The sequence below is a fragment of the Choloepus didactylus genome, chromosome 8 (genome assembly GCF_015220235.1).
Source record: "Choloepus didactylus isolate mChoDid1 chromosome 8, mChoDid1.pri, whole genome shotgun sequence".
NCBI lineage: Eukaryota > Metazoa > Chordata > Mammalia > Pilosa > Megalonychidae > Choloepus > Choloepus didactylus.
Genome location: NC_051314.1, coordinates 73,748,725 through 73,762,276, shown reverse-complemented (window position 1 = coordinate 73,762,276; position 13,552 = coordinate 73,748,725). Strand labels below are relative to the sequence as shown.

Below are 13,552 nucleotides of genomic sequence, written 5' to 3'. Positions count from 1 at the left end.
CTTCCATAATTCATAAGCATCCAAATTGAATGTGTGGGAATGGCTCTTTTCCCTTGGGCAGTTGAATGGGGATTTGAGATATATATTTGTTGGCTCTGGAGCAAGATTTTTTTTAAAATACGTTTAGCAAATTTACCTTCTTTTCCACCTAAATTACTATTCTATCATAAATACTTTAATCTTTAGATTGAACCACTTAACAATTTATCACTGTCCCATAATTCTCAAGTATCTTTATTTTAGTCATATACAAATTAATTTATCTGCAGTTTTTACCAGTCTCCTTCACCCTTTATTTCATTTAGGAATTGTATTTTGAAATGGATTTCTTCTCTGTCACAGATGAGACACTGAAGCTGTCATTATGACTCAGTTACTCTTTGCAAAAGTGCTTATAAACTTACCTTTTCCCCACTGGGAGTGATGGGATTCTTCACAGCTGACTGTGTTGTCAGGGTGGCTTCTGAAGAGCTGCCGGAAGTAGCCCATTCACGTTGGACCTGCAGAGGACAGTCACGTTGTTTGGAGGATGGAATTGAAAAGAGTTTTTAACTCAGCATCAGAGAAAGTGATGTGTGGTCAAAGTGGCTAGAGTGGTCAAAGAAGCCACTGAAAATACATACAGGTGTATTAGTTTCCTATTGCTGCTGTAACAAATTAGCACAAAATTTATCATTTAAAACAAGACAAATGTATTATCTTACATTTCTGGAGGTCAAAATCAAGATGTCTGCAGGGCTTCACTCCTTTTGGAGTTTCTAGGGAAGAATCTGTCTCCTTGTCTTTTTCAGCTTCTAAAGGCTGCCCTCATTCCTTAACTCAGGACCTTTCCTTGCATCTCTCCACTCCCTTTCTTGTGTTGTCACATCACTCTGATCCTCCTGCTTCCCTCTTGTAAGGACCCTTGTGATAACATGGACACACCTAGACAATCCAGGGTAATCTCTCCATCTCAGGATCCTTAATTTAACCACACTTTCAAGGACCCCTTTGACCATATAAGATAATATTTTCACAGTTTCTGGGTATTAGGATGTGGACATCTTTGAGTGGCTAGTATTCTGTCTTCTACAAAAGGTGAATTCCATTTTGGGAAGGTTCAATATAAAGAAAAAAAGAATAATTTAATTTACTACAGGATTCCCTTGGGTGGGATGGTGCAGGAGAGCAGAAATCCTTTAAATAGCTCCAAATGGCATCCATTTATTTATCTTTCAAATAGGATTTTAATTTCCTTATGATAAGAGTAACACTTCTTCACCATTATTAATTGATTACATTCATAAAATATAAAATATATAAGTATAAAAACTAGTAAAAGTATAAAAGGGTATAAAAACCACTTCTTATTTAACCTTCCATATGTAATCAATCACCAGTAACATTTTGAGATGTATCATTGTAAGTGAATTTTTTTCATGAAAACATACTCTCATTCTTGATAAAATTTGGACATGAAGTTTTATGTATTTAAAAAATGTGCCTATTGCAAGCATTGCCTCATGTCAATAAATTGAAACAAAGAAAACATGATTTAAGTAATAGAAGACTATTCCGTTGCAGGTTGTACATAATTTACTTCAGTAATTATTAAAATTTTCCCTATTAGAAATAGGGCCACATGAATATCTTCTTTCATAAATATTTGTATTCATCTTTAATACTGTTAAATGAATTTAGAAAACCAAATGAAAAATTTTAAAAAGCAGATGGATATTTTTAAAGCACATGATAATACTGTGAATTGCCATCTGCAAGCACTGTATGTGTGAGTGTAGTTTGTTTCCTATTTTGGGTTAAGAATAAATCCTCAATGAACATTTGTGTACAAGACATGTATTTTCATTTATCTTGGTAAATACTTAGGATTATAATTGCTGGGTCATTTGGCAAGTTTGTGTTTAACTTTATCAGAATCTGCTAAACAATGTTCCAAAGTGGTTGTACAATTTTATAGTCTATATATTTGTCAACATTTGATACTGACATTCTTTCAAATTTTAGCCATTCTAATTGGTATGTAGTGCTATCTCATTGTAATTTTAGTTTGCACTTCCCTGATGACTAATTTCAATCATCTTTTCATTTGCTTATTAGTCATTGTGTACATATATATTTTATAAAGTGTCTATTCAAATATTTTTGCCCATTTAAATATTGGTTGATTGTTTTCTTATTTAGTTTTAAGAGTTCTTTATAATTCTGATTAGATGTCTTGTCAGATATATGTATTAAGAATATTATGTTTCTGTCTGTGACTGCTTTTTCATTTTCTTACCAGTATCTTCTTCTATTTTCTGAAAGTATTTGAATAGGATTGGTATTCTTTCTTCCATTATGCTTGATAAATTCACAGTGAAGTCATCTGGGCCTGGGGTTTTCTTTGTGGCAAGGGTTTTGAGTTATAAGTTCATTTTCTGTATTAGATGTTGTACTGTTCAGATTTTCTATTTCTTCTTGAGTCAGTTTTTGTAATTTATGACTTTTGAGGAATTTGTCCATATGCCAAGTTTATTGTGCCTTATTATCCTTTTAATGTTTCCTTAATCTCTAGAAATTTCTGCTCTTTCATTTATTGCTAAACTGTGTCTTTTGTCTCTTTATCTTGATCATTCTAGCTAGGTGTTGATCATACTTTATTGATCTTTTAATAAAAGCAGTTTGGTCTTTGATTTTGCCTAATTTTGTCTTTTTCATTGATTTCTGCTCTTAATTATTTACTTCCTTCAAATTACCTTCATTTTATAGCTTCTAAAGTTGGAAGGGGATCTTTATTCTTTTCTAACATACCATTTAAAGCTTTACATCTTGCTCTAAGTAGTGCTTTATCTCCAGCCTACAAACTTATGTTGCTTTTATTTTCATTTAATTTAAAATATTTTCTATATTTCTTTATGTTTTCTTCTTTGACCCATGAGTTATTTAGAGGTATTTTGGCTAATCTTAAAAAATTTGGAGTTACGCTGGATATCGTTCTGTAATTGAGTTATAATTAAATTCAGTTGTGGTAGGAACATACTTTGTATGAATTCAATCTTTTTAAGTATGTTGATACCTGTATATGTCACAGGATTGGTTTCTTTTAGTCAATACTCTATGGAAATTTGAAAAGACTGTGTATTCTGCTGTTGTTAAATGGTGTGCTCTATAAATGTCAGTTAAGTCAAGTTGGTTGATAATGTTGTTCAAGCGTCTATATCCATACTGATTGTCTTGTTCTGTCAAGTACTGAGAGATGAGTATTGAAATCTCCAACTCTTACATGTCTATAATTTTCCAGATTTGTCTTTTTTTGTTTTCCAGTTTTATGAGTTTTTGCGTCATGCATTTTGAAGTTCTATTATTAGATGGATACACAATTAGGATTTCATAAGTTTGATAAGTTCATCCTTTTGAACTTTTTCCCTTATAAACAAATAACTCTTTTTATCCCTGGCGATATTTCTTGCTCTAAAGTCTACTTTTTCTGATATTATTAGAGTCACTTCTCCTTTCTTATGCTTAATGTTTGTATATACTCTCTGTTTTCACCCATTTACTTTTCATCTATCCATGTATATATATATATAATGGGTTTCTCATAGACAGTATATAGCTTGATCTTTCTTTTTTTCCCCCCAGTCTGATAATCTCTGCTTTTTTTAAATTAGAGTGTATAGATCATTTTCATTTAATGTAATGGACAATTTGGCTGGGCTTAACTCTACCTTCCTGCTATCTGTCTTCTATTTGCCTTATTTATTTCTGTTCCTTTTATCCTCTCCTTCCTTGTTTTGGATGAGCTACTTTTTAGTATTATTTTCCAACTATTGGTCTATTATCCATTCCTGTTTGCTATTTCTTTTATACCTGTTGCTCTAGGGTTTACAATATGCATATTTAAACTTATCACAATCTACCCTGAAATAATATTATACTATTATACATATAATGTAAGACTCTCAGAACAAAGTTCCAATATCCCTTTCCCATCCTTTGTGCTCACTCTGTCATTTATTTTCCTTCCACAGATGTTCTAAACATCATGACACATTGTTACTTTTGCTTTAAGCAGTTTTTAAAAATTAACAAATAAGGAAACTCCTTTTGTATTTGCTTACATATTTATCATTTCCACCACTTTTCATTTCTTTGTGTAGACCCTACTTTCCATCTGGTGTCATTTCCCTTCTGTTTGAAGAACTCCTTTAACATTTCTTCTGTGTTAGGTGTGCTGCTGACAAATTACAATGTTTATTGGCTTGCATAATTTATAGCAAGAAGTCTGTGATAATTCTTTTCTTTGTTCCTCTGTATGTATGCAACGTATCCCTTCTCTGGTTGCTTTTAAAATTTGCTTTTATTTATCACTTTTTTTTCAGTGATAAATAAAAGCAAAATTAAAAAATTTCTTTTTATGATTCCTAAGTTGGATTTTTACTCTGCTTATTCTGAAAGTGAGATATGTTTAATCATAAGCTTCTCCAACAGACAAGGGTTTCATTACCTTTAGCTGACTGACTGTTAATTTGGGTAATGGTCAGATCTCTTTCTTTTACTTATATTTAGTGAACTATAGTTGTGTAAAGCTCCAACCCAATTCTCAGTATCTTGAAAGCAGTTTTCCAATAAAGCTCTACTGTACTGAGGAAGAAGGGTATACTTTTTTTTTTTTTTTTTTTTTTTTGGACTTCTCTGTGTTTCGTTTCACTTACAAAGCTTTATGTCTGGGGCCTACCATTCTCAGAAACCATATGCCTTTTGTCAGTATCTCCTCTGACTTATTAGCTATTTTTATAAGAATTTCTCTTTGTGCCTGAATGTTGGAAGATACTTGGGCTGGCAGTGGGACAGTGTTGCTCTAACTCCATGAAGTAATATAATGCTTCTGCTAAGAAAAATGGATACATAGATACGTTCTCATTGGCACTGCTGATTTAAAAATTATATTTCTAGGTTTTATGCCTATTCTTATTGCAATTGGCTATAGTCATCCCAAACTAATCAATTATTGGGATTTTTTTAATTGTTCCATACCTCTACTCTGCTTATTATCTTAACTTTTGGTTGTTTGAGAAATAAGCTGGAAATGTGATTATCTCAAGTAATGAGACTAAGTCTAGAATGGATGCTAGAGAAAGTAATTGGCCTTTAATGGTCTTCTTCATGTTCCCTAAGGCTCTATTTGGATTCAATGGCAATACCAGAGGCACTTGGAAATTGGCCTCTTACAAGCTTTAATAATGACTGACTTTTTTCAGAAATACCATTCACTAGTCCCCATTTCATTACTAATGTTGAATACTGAACTTATTTCCTCTTCATCATATAGCTAACTAGGCCATCTACACCTGTTTCAGCTATAGTAGCTTATGGCTACAGGGTCATGTAGTTTTGAAAGAGATTGAATAAACCTGGGACATTCAGACACTATGGATTATAATTAAATCACAGACCTTACAAATTACATGGATTTGAGACATCATTTATTGAAAATAACATAGCAGAAAGACTTTCTCCTTCAATACCCTCAAAGTTAATATTTGAGAATCTCATAACGCAGAGCTGACAGGTTTTTTAAAGGAATAGAAAGAATAAACCTGCAATAGTAATTTATCATCTTGATGTTTTCCTTCCAATTTAATTACTGCTGAGTAGCAGAACTGACACTTAATAAAAGTAAGAGGTATTTTTAAATCCTTATAGAAAATCTACTACTTACAGAGAATTGGGAAGCTATAAAATACACTGACCACACCCATATTTTATTTCCTCATGAATTTCAAAGTACACCATTGCAAAGCATTAAAGAGAATGGGATTTGGGGAAGAGTAATGTGCTAACAGTGAATATCTGCATCAGAGTCTCCTCAGTGTCCTTAATTTTTTAAGACATTTTTTATATTGCTCTCTCTTCCCTTCTCATTAGGTGATATGGAAACCTGTGGCCAAAATTCAGAGGGAAACTGCACTGTTCCCCAGTGATTAATATAATTTCAAATCTAAAAAACTCTCCTTTCTTCACCTCTGTTCTGGTTTGCTAATGCTGCCATTATGCAAAATACCAGAAATGGATTGGCTTTTATAAAAGGGGTTTATTTGGTTACAAATTTACAGTCTGAAGGCCACGAAAAATGTCCAAATGAGGGCATCAACACAATATACCCTCACCAAAGGAAGGCCAAGGCCAACGTCATCTGGAAAACCACTGTTAGTTGGGAAGGCATGTGGCTGGCATCTGCTGACCCCAGTTTGTGTTCCAGCTCCACTCTTGTGTGTTCTTCAGTGTCTCTTTTAGCTGCAGCACCTCCTTCTGTCTGTGAACACTTTTATAGGACTCCAGTGATTCAATTAAGGCCCACCCTGAATGGGTGGGGTAACATCTCTATGGAAATTATCCAATCAAAGGTCTCCTCCACAGTTGATTGAGTCACATCTCCATGGAAACACTCAATCAAAGGATTCCAACCTAATCAACACTAATACATCTGCTCTCACAAGATTGCATCAAAGAACATGGCGTTTTGGGGGACATAGTACATCCAAACTGCCACAACCTCTTTTTGCCTGATTACAAGAATGAGCTCCATGGACAGACCCTTGAGTGAAGCAGAAGTCATAGCCCAATACAGTGCAGTTTTCTGGGACCAGAAAGTTGTTCTGGTCCTTGTGTTCTTCCAGCTCACCTCTCCAGATAGCCAAAATTCGTTGCTTTTGAATATTACTTTTTTTTTTTTTCCAATTTCCAGAGTCTCCTATTAAAAGGGCCCATTAAAGGGGCATTAACTATTCTGAGCACAAGACCCTCAAAGTATAGAACACTGAAGAGGAAGAGAGAAGCATCACAGGGAAGATGATTAGGGAAGGGATTTAACCTCATTTAATCTCCTATTATGTGGTAGGCACCTTTCCTGGAACTTTCCCAAACATTTTATTATTCAACTTCTACAATAATACTGTGATTCAGGTACACGTAAGTAAACTGAAGATCAGAGAGTTCAAGTGATTTGTTCATTGTCAGAGAGCTAGTTAATAGTAGGTAAGAGTGACAAAGTTAAGCATAACCAAGGTATTGTCCTTACCCAGAGAGTAGTACTAAGGTCTATTTTACATAGTGAAGGATTCCTAGATCATTGTAATAAATATTAATAGCAACAGTCACCCCCAAAGTTCTGGAGCATAATGACCTAATTTGAGTTTCTGCTTAAAAAAAAAAAAAGTGTAAATTCCAATGGAATGAAACATAACTTTATAGATTAAATAGCCCTGAAAAGATAACAAAACAATATTCTTCAGGTATAAGAAATGTAAGCACCTTTTACAAATTTAACACCAGAAATGAATGCATCAAATACCTATGAGCTTTGCAACAAAGGATGTGGGTTAGATGTAGCTAGAAAACGACACTTAGGAGAAAGAAATCAATTTCCATTAGTCAAATTTCATGGATTAAAAGAATAAGCACTCTAGATAAAAAGCAAAAGTTAATGGAGTTTTGAAGCAATTCAATAACTATTTAAAAACACTCAAGCTACACAATGGCAAAACAGTCATAAGCTTTTGGGGGAAAATAATAAAAAAGCATGATTATTATTATTAGAATTGACCCTTGTTAATGTCCTGGAATTAAAAATCAATTAATCAATTAAAAATAGTGAGTGCTAATTAACTGCCCAACATTCCAATTCAATTGGGTGTTGTATGGGACAAAAAAGTAGAAATAAATAGTCCCTCACCCCTCTAATAGTTCACAATCTGGCTGCAGAGACAGATAAACATACATATGCTTTTAATTCCAAGTAGAGTGTGGTAAATGTTTCAAGAGAGGTTTAGACTTTGTGCTCTGGCAAGCTTGTGAAGGGAGAGATTAACATTCACTGGTGCTGTGAGTTGTGTTTTTGAAGGAGAAAGAAGAGCGGAGGACTTGGCCCATGCCCCAGGTTACTTACAGCCTGGTTGGGAAGACAAGGCTACCTCACTGGAACATAGATTTTGATTCAGCCAAATTTGCTCAGCCTGTGGGGAGACAGCCTCCAATCCAAAGCAAAACTATTTGCTTTTATGCTTTTCTCCATTTTTCTCTTTGACTTGCTGACGTTCTCCCAGCCTTGTAGTATCTACCTCAATTTTAATGAAAAACAGCTGTGATGATTTGTCTGGGGCCCACACTCATTTTGGTATGCCTATCCCTCGTTAAAGTCATGGTGGTGGTTGAATTTATAAAGATGTTTAAAATTACCTTGGACAAAACCAGCTGTAACTGATCAGAAGAAGAAAGTAATATAGAGATATTTGTGAGCAAAAGAAAACAAAACATTCCTTGCTTCAAACCAATAGGCCATCAATCCACAGCATACAATATGACACTCCTGATCCTTCATCAGTTAAGCTATTAATGAGTTATTGGTGCAATAGCATGAATCATCCTCACTTAGTTTCCTCTGCATATTGTTAGCAGCAGGGTAGGTTGAGATATCTGTGCTGGAGAAAAATCTGGCCATTAAGTTCTGAGAGGGACCATGAAGCTGACCTCCATGTACCTGCTTTTAGATACTTCACTCATTAATTGAGTAAACTACTGAATCCCTACCATTTGCCAGACACAGTTACAATTATAGGCTACAGGCACTGGGGATGCACTTGTGGTCAAGACAGACACAGTTGCTGCCCTCATGGAATTCACTGTCCTGGGCAGGGAGGGAATGGGTCAAGGCAGGTACCAGCAAGTATGAGAAACAAGCACTATACCCAAAAAGCAATAAATGCTCACCCAATTGTGGAGAAGAAAAGAATTTATTCATGATGTTGCAAGAATGGCCCGCAGCCAAAATGCAGGGGGTTGGTGCATAGAACAATAGACCCAGCAGTATTTATTCCCTGTGCCTAACTCACAAGTCTCTGGATACTTCAGTGGCTGGATACTTCAGAGGTTACATTCTATTTAGCCGGCCTAACTAGCCTGTGCAAATTTGAAATATGCAGCCCATGCAAATTTGAAACATTCAAAATAAGTCTCCTGCCCGAACTTGAAACATTTGAAAAAAAGAACATTTGAAACAAGTCTCCACCCCCTGACTATAACTGTTATGCCCAGGCCTCTTTCCTTTGTTCTTTAACTGCAGAGCCAGTCTGAGATAGTTTGGTAACAAGTTATGAAGCTATTTTAGGAACCTCTACCCCTCCCCCGAGTCTCCACCTTGCAAGGATAGTGGGTGGATAAGCAGGAGGACCGGCCACTGATTACCGCTTGGCTTCTTAACCTTCTTCCAAACCCTGAACTGCCCCCACCCTGTGTGAAAGCTAAACTTAATCTAATTCTCACACAGGTGAGTGAGAATTATATTATAGTTGTACATACAATGAGTGCTTGTGGGTGTGCTAGCAGAGCTGCCTTTTGCTGAGAAAGATATCACCAGAGTTCTGTTTCAGGTTTGCTGTCTCGTTGCAAGAAGGAATTCAAGGATGAGGCAAGTAGGTATAAGCAAGGGAGAAAAGTTTACTGAGGAAAGTGAAAGTACGTGCTCTAAGGGGTGAGCATGGGGCATGCTCAAGAGAGACATGACACATGTGGTTGGACACAAGGGCTTTTTGTCAAATCAAACAAAGGGAGGCAAGGTTTGAGAAGTTAGTAAATTTGGCACATTGTGATTGGTGAGTAATCATTCAGATTAACTCATGTAAGTAGGCTATTGCGATTGGTTGTCTATACATTTTTTTTTTTTAAGGGAGGGGGTGCAACATTCCTGGAGGTACTGTAATACCAGGTCGATATGAGGAGTGGATGGAGCAAGCTCCTATTCCAACTCCTAGCTCCAAAAATCCATTTAATATGTTGTCCTCGGATAGAGGACATATCAGATATTAAACTGATAAGAACAGATACTACACTTGATTTTAGCCAAAAGGCTGAGAAGCAATGTCTATGTATTCTTGTGATTGGTTAAAAAACATGCAACCTAAGGTTTTTAAGTATGCTATTGCAATAGGTGAATAAACATTTAAACCAAGGATTGTGAATGGGTTTTTGTAATTGGTTCATGCTGTGTGGTTGAACAATGTATCTTACTTTGTTCAACCTCCTGGAGTGGTAGGGTTCATGAGGCTGACTATTCTCACCAGATGCCCCCTCCTGGCCTTGCACCAAGTCCAAAGGTTCCTCTGGGCTTGGAATATATTTTTCCTACATCTAACCTGCCACAGGGGGACACAGGGCATAAGTGAAGCACAGAGGTGAGGTATCTAACTCAGAAGTGGTGTTTAATCTGTATCCTAAAGACCAAGTAGTAATTAGGCAGGTAGGGGGCAAAATGAGGTGGGAAGAGTGTTCTAGGCAGGGAAACAACATGTAGGGAGTAAAGAGGTTAGAGGGAGGATGGCTTAATGGGTAAATTGGAAGTAGAGTGAAAACTGGGGAGTGGCAGAAGGTGAAACCTGAGAGGTGAGTGAGGCCAGATCCTGAAGGGCCTACTTTTCTTCAATGAATTCTTCTAGAGCTCAGCTTGGGAATATGGGCATTTGATAGTTATTTTCCTATTTTTTGATACCTTTCTCGTTACCCTACTCCATCCCTGTTCTGGGAACACCGGCCTTGGGAGATATCTAGAGGAAGCCATATGAAGACTCAAGGCCTTAGACAGTATTTCCTCTGGTCTAAATAAAGTAGCCTTTTCTTGAGAATAAACTTGAAATTTGGATTGAGGTGGGTATGAACTGAGGGTATTTCATGTCCAGTTCAATATAGTGGAAGGAATCATTATTTATGCTTTGAGGGAGTTAAGAGTTCATAGGCTATGGGTTTGGAAATTTTCATTGAGGGTGGAGTAGCTGCTTAACTTTTTAGAGTTGGGAAAACTGGTAGATGTCATATTTTGGTTTTCCACTGCAAGCAGTTTCTTGAGGCCTGTCTTTTGACTGTTTGGGTCTGTGTGAGACTATAAAGGCTGCTGTAGGTGTATTTCCGAACTGACGTGGGGATATTAGAGCTCTGTGAGATAAACTTTTTTTCAGAGCCGTGAGATTGGTGTGTATGTAGGATGCAGGTAGCTCCATATAGGAGAATCTTTAACTTGCTGGAAAGCAATGTGGATATGGTGAAACTTTGGTGTTATGTGCGTTTCACTATGCAGAAGAGCAAAGCTCAATTACTTTCTTGAAAATGAAAAATATATTGATCCAGTTTATTCTGTTGGTCTGGAGATGGTAAACTGGGGAAAAGTTTGCCTTCTTAGGGAATGAGAGAAGCAGCTTTTGTTGACTGGGGATGAGACAGACCCTACTTTTTATATTGAACACATCTTTCTCTAAGGTGAATGGCTTTCACTGACCCAGTAGCAGGGCTAGGACACCAACTCGAGATGCTGAAGGGCAGCTGAGCTTTAGGTAGCCATTGAAAGACAATATTTTTGTAACAGCTTTGTGATTGAGGATGAAGATTTAAGTGAGAAACACTGGCTGTGCCTTCCAAATTTCAGAAAGTGAGTAGTGCTGGGTCAGAGTATGTTGGTTGGTTGCTTGCCCACATCCATTTTCTTTTTGCTTTATAAAAAGAACACTGGTTTTTGTTTTGTTTTGTTTTGCTTTTGTTTTGTTTTGTTTTTTTTTTGTTTGTTTGTTTTTTTGAGGATAGCAATATATCTAGCTGAAGAAAATCTCAAACAACTACATTTCCAAAACTCCTTGTACCTAGGGGAGGCCGTGTGATAGAATTTTGGTCAAGGATGCATAAACTAAAGTCTGGGATTTCTGGAAAAGCTTTTGTTTTTCTGCTATAGATGCTGTCTTTTCTGGCTTTTCCAGTCTTCCTTTCTTAATGCATGGAATATGGTCATGGTATTTGGACACCGGGGCAATGAAGAAAAGACCAAGAGAATCATAGAGACTTTGGCCCTGAAATGTTTGAGCTTCTGAACCAATGACAGCAGCTGCTGCCTTCAGACTTCTTGTTAATTGATGAAAACAAACACTTTATCTGTAAGTGTAAACAGATTTCTGTTACTTTCAGGAAACTCAGTCCTTAATTGGTACAAATGCCTTCAGGGATGACAGAGAACACTGGCAGGGGATCCATAGGAGTCCCAGAACATTCCCCCAGGAACATGACTCTGCAGAGGTCTATTGACCTTGAAAGCATTTGCTCATGGAATATTGGAAGAGAGTGCATTACACAAGCAGACTGTCACCATCTATCCACAAATCTAAGATATGCCATGAAAATTTTCCTTTCCCCTGATTTTAACCAGGTTGTATGCCCCTACTGAAAACAAGTTTTGTTTAAATTATGGTTGTCCAATTCAGTGCTATTAAATAATGATGTAGTATCTGACAGACTTACTACAACTTTATTCTTTTTCTAGTTAAAAAGGACCATGTGGGATCTGAATAAAACTGTTTTTCATTAAATTAATTCATTCATTAAATAATTACTCAGTGCCTACTAGGTACCAGGCACCTTGTTAAGTGTTGGGGATATAATGATGAGCATGATACAAACTGCTTCTGCCTTACCTGCTATGAGGGGGGCATTATACACATCATCTTAGATAATCTTCACGACAAACCTATGAGATAGGTATTGTGAGACTTTTAGCAATATAAAAATAAAAATGATTATCAGAGAGATTATATATAAATATCTTACTATTGCTGCTAAGTGGGAGTGTTGGGATTCTACCTGACTTCAAGTCCTAACCCAAATGGAAATCCCTGATGGCTCTGTTTTTGTTAGGGAATATACGAACCCCACATGTCACAGTAGTGGTTTAATGTATGATGGGAATAGAGAAAATGGAGATCGTTGTCTCTAGAGCTAAGTTGTAAATAATATCAATTCTAGAGCAGAAACAGATTGGTGCTCCATTTTAGGCATGAGCTGAGTAACCATCTGAAAAGGGCAGTGAGTGTTGGAGTTGGGGGAAAATAATGTAATTAAAAGTGTAAGCTCTTTGAGGTTCAGGGCTTAGCATCTAATACAATGACTGGTACATAGGAAGCATTCAATCCATGTGGAATTGAATTAATTAAATCCAGACTCATTGACTAGGACTAGGAAGTTCTAGGTTCCCAGTTAACCCAGTATTTGCTAATACCTATTAGATTCCAGATGTTATGAACTTAGAGAGTTCATTGCTTATCACACCTATTTAGTCCTCAGAACCAGAGGAATAGGAAAAGGGGGTGCAGTAATGAGGTACTACATATACTAAGCATCATTTCACCCCTGACGGTCACTGATGATTCCAACACCATACCACAGATCCCTGGATCTGATGGTATTTAAGGGTTGGCTTTAAACAAGAATGTGTGCTCAGGTCTCAGAATGTTAGAAGGCAGTGTTTTCTAAGGCTTCTTAAAAGATCATGTCCTGTGGCACTATTTGTAATTGCCAAAAGGTGGAAGCAACCCAAATGTCCATCAACCAATGAATGGATAAATAAAATGTGATATATACATATAATGGAATATTACTGAGCCATAAAAAAGAATGAAGTCCTGATACTTGCAATAACATGGATTAACCCTGAAGACATCATGTTGAGTGAAATAAGCCAGGCACAAAGGGATTGACAGCACTGAAA

General features: G+C 36.5%; 1 non-coding gene across 1 annotated transcript; it reads right to left on the bottom strand.

The window, feature by feature from the left end:
- Positions 1-9,705: 9,705 nt before the first annotated feature.
- LOC119543546 lies at positions 9,706-9,896 on the bottom strand. Its single transcript, XR_005218615.1, has one exon. It is a non-coding gene; the product is annotated as a U2 spliceosomal RNA (small nuclear RNA).
- Positions 9,897-13,552: the final 3,656 nt, after the last annotated feature.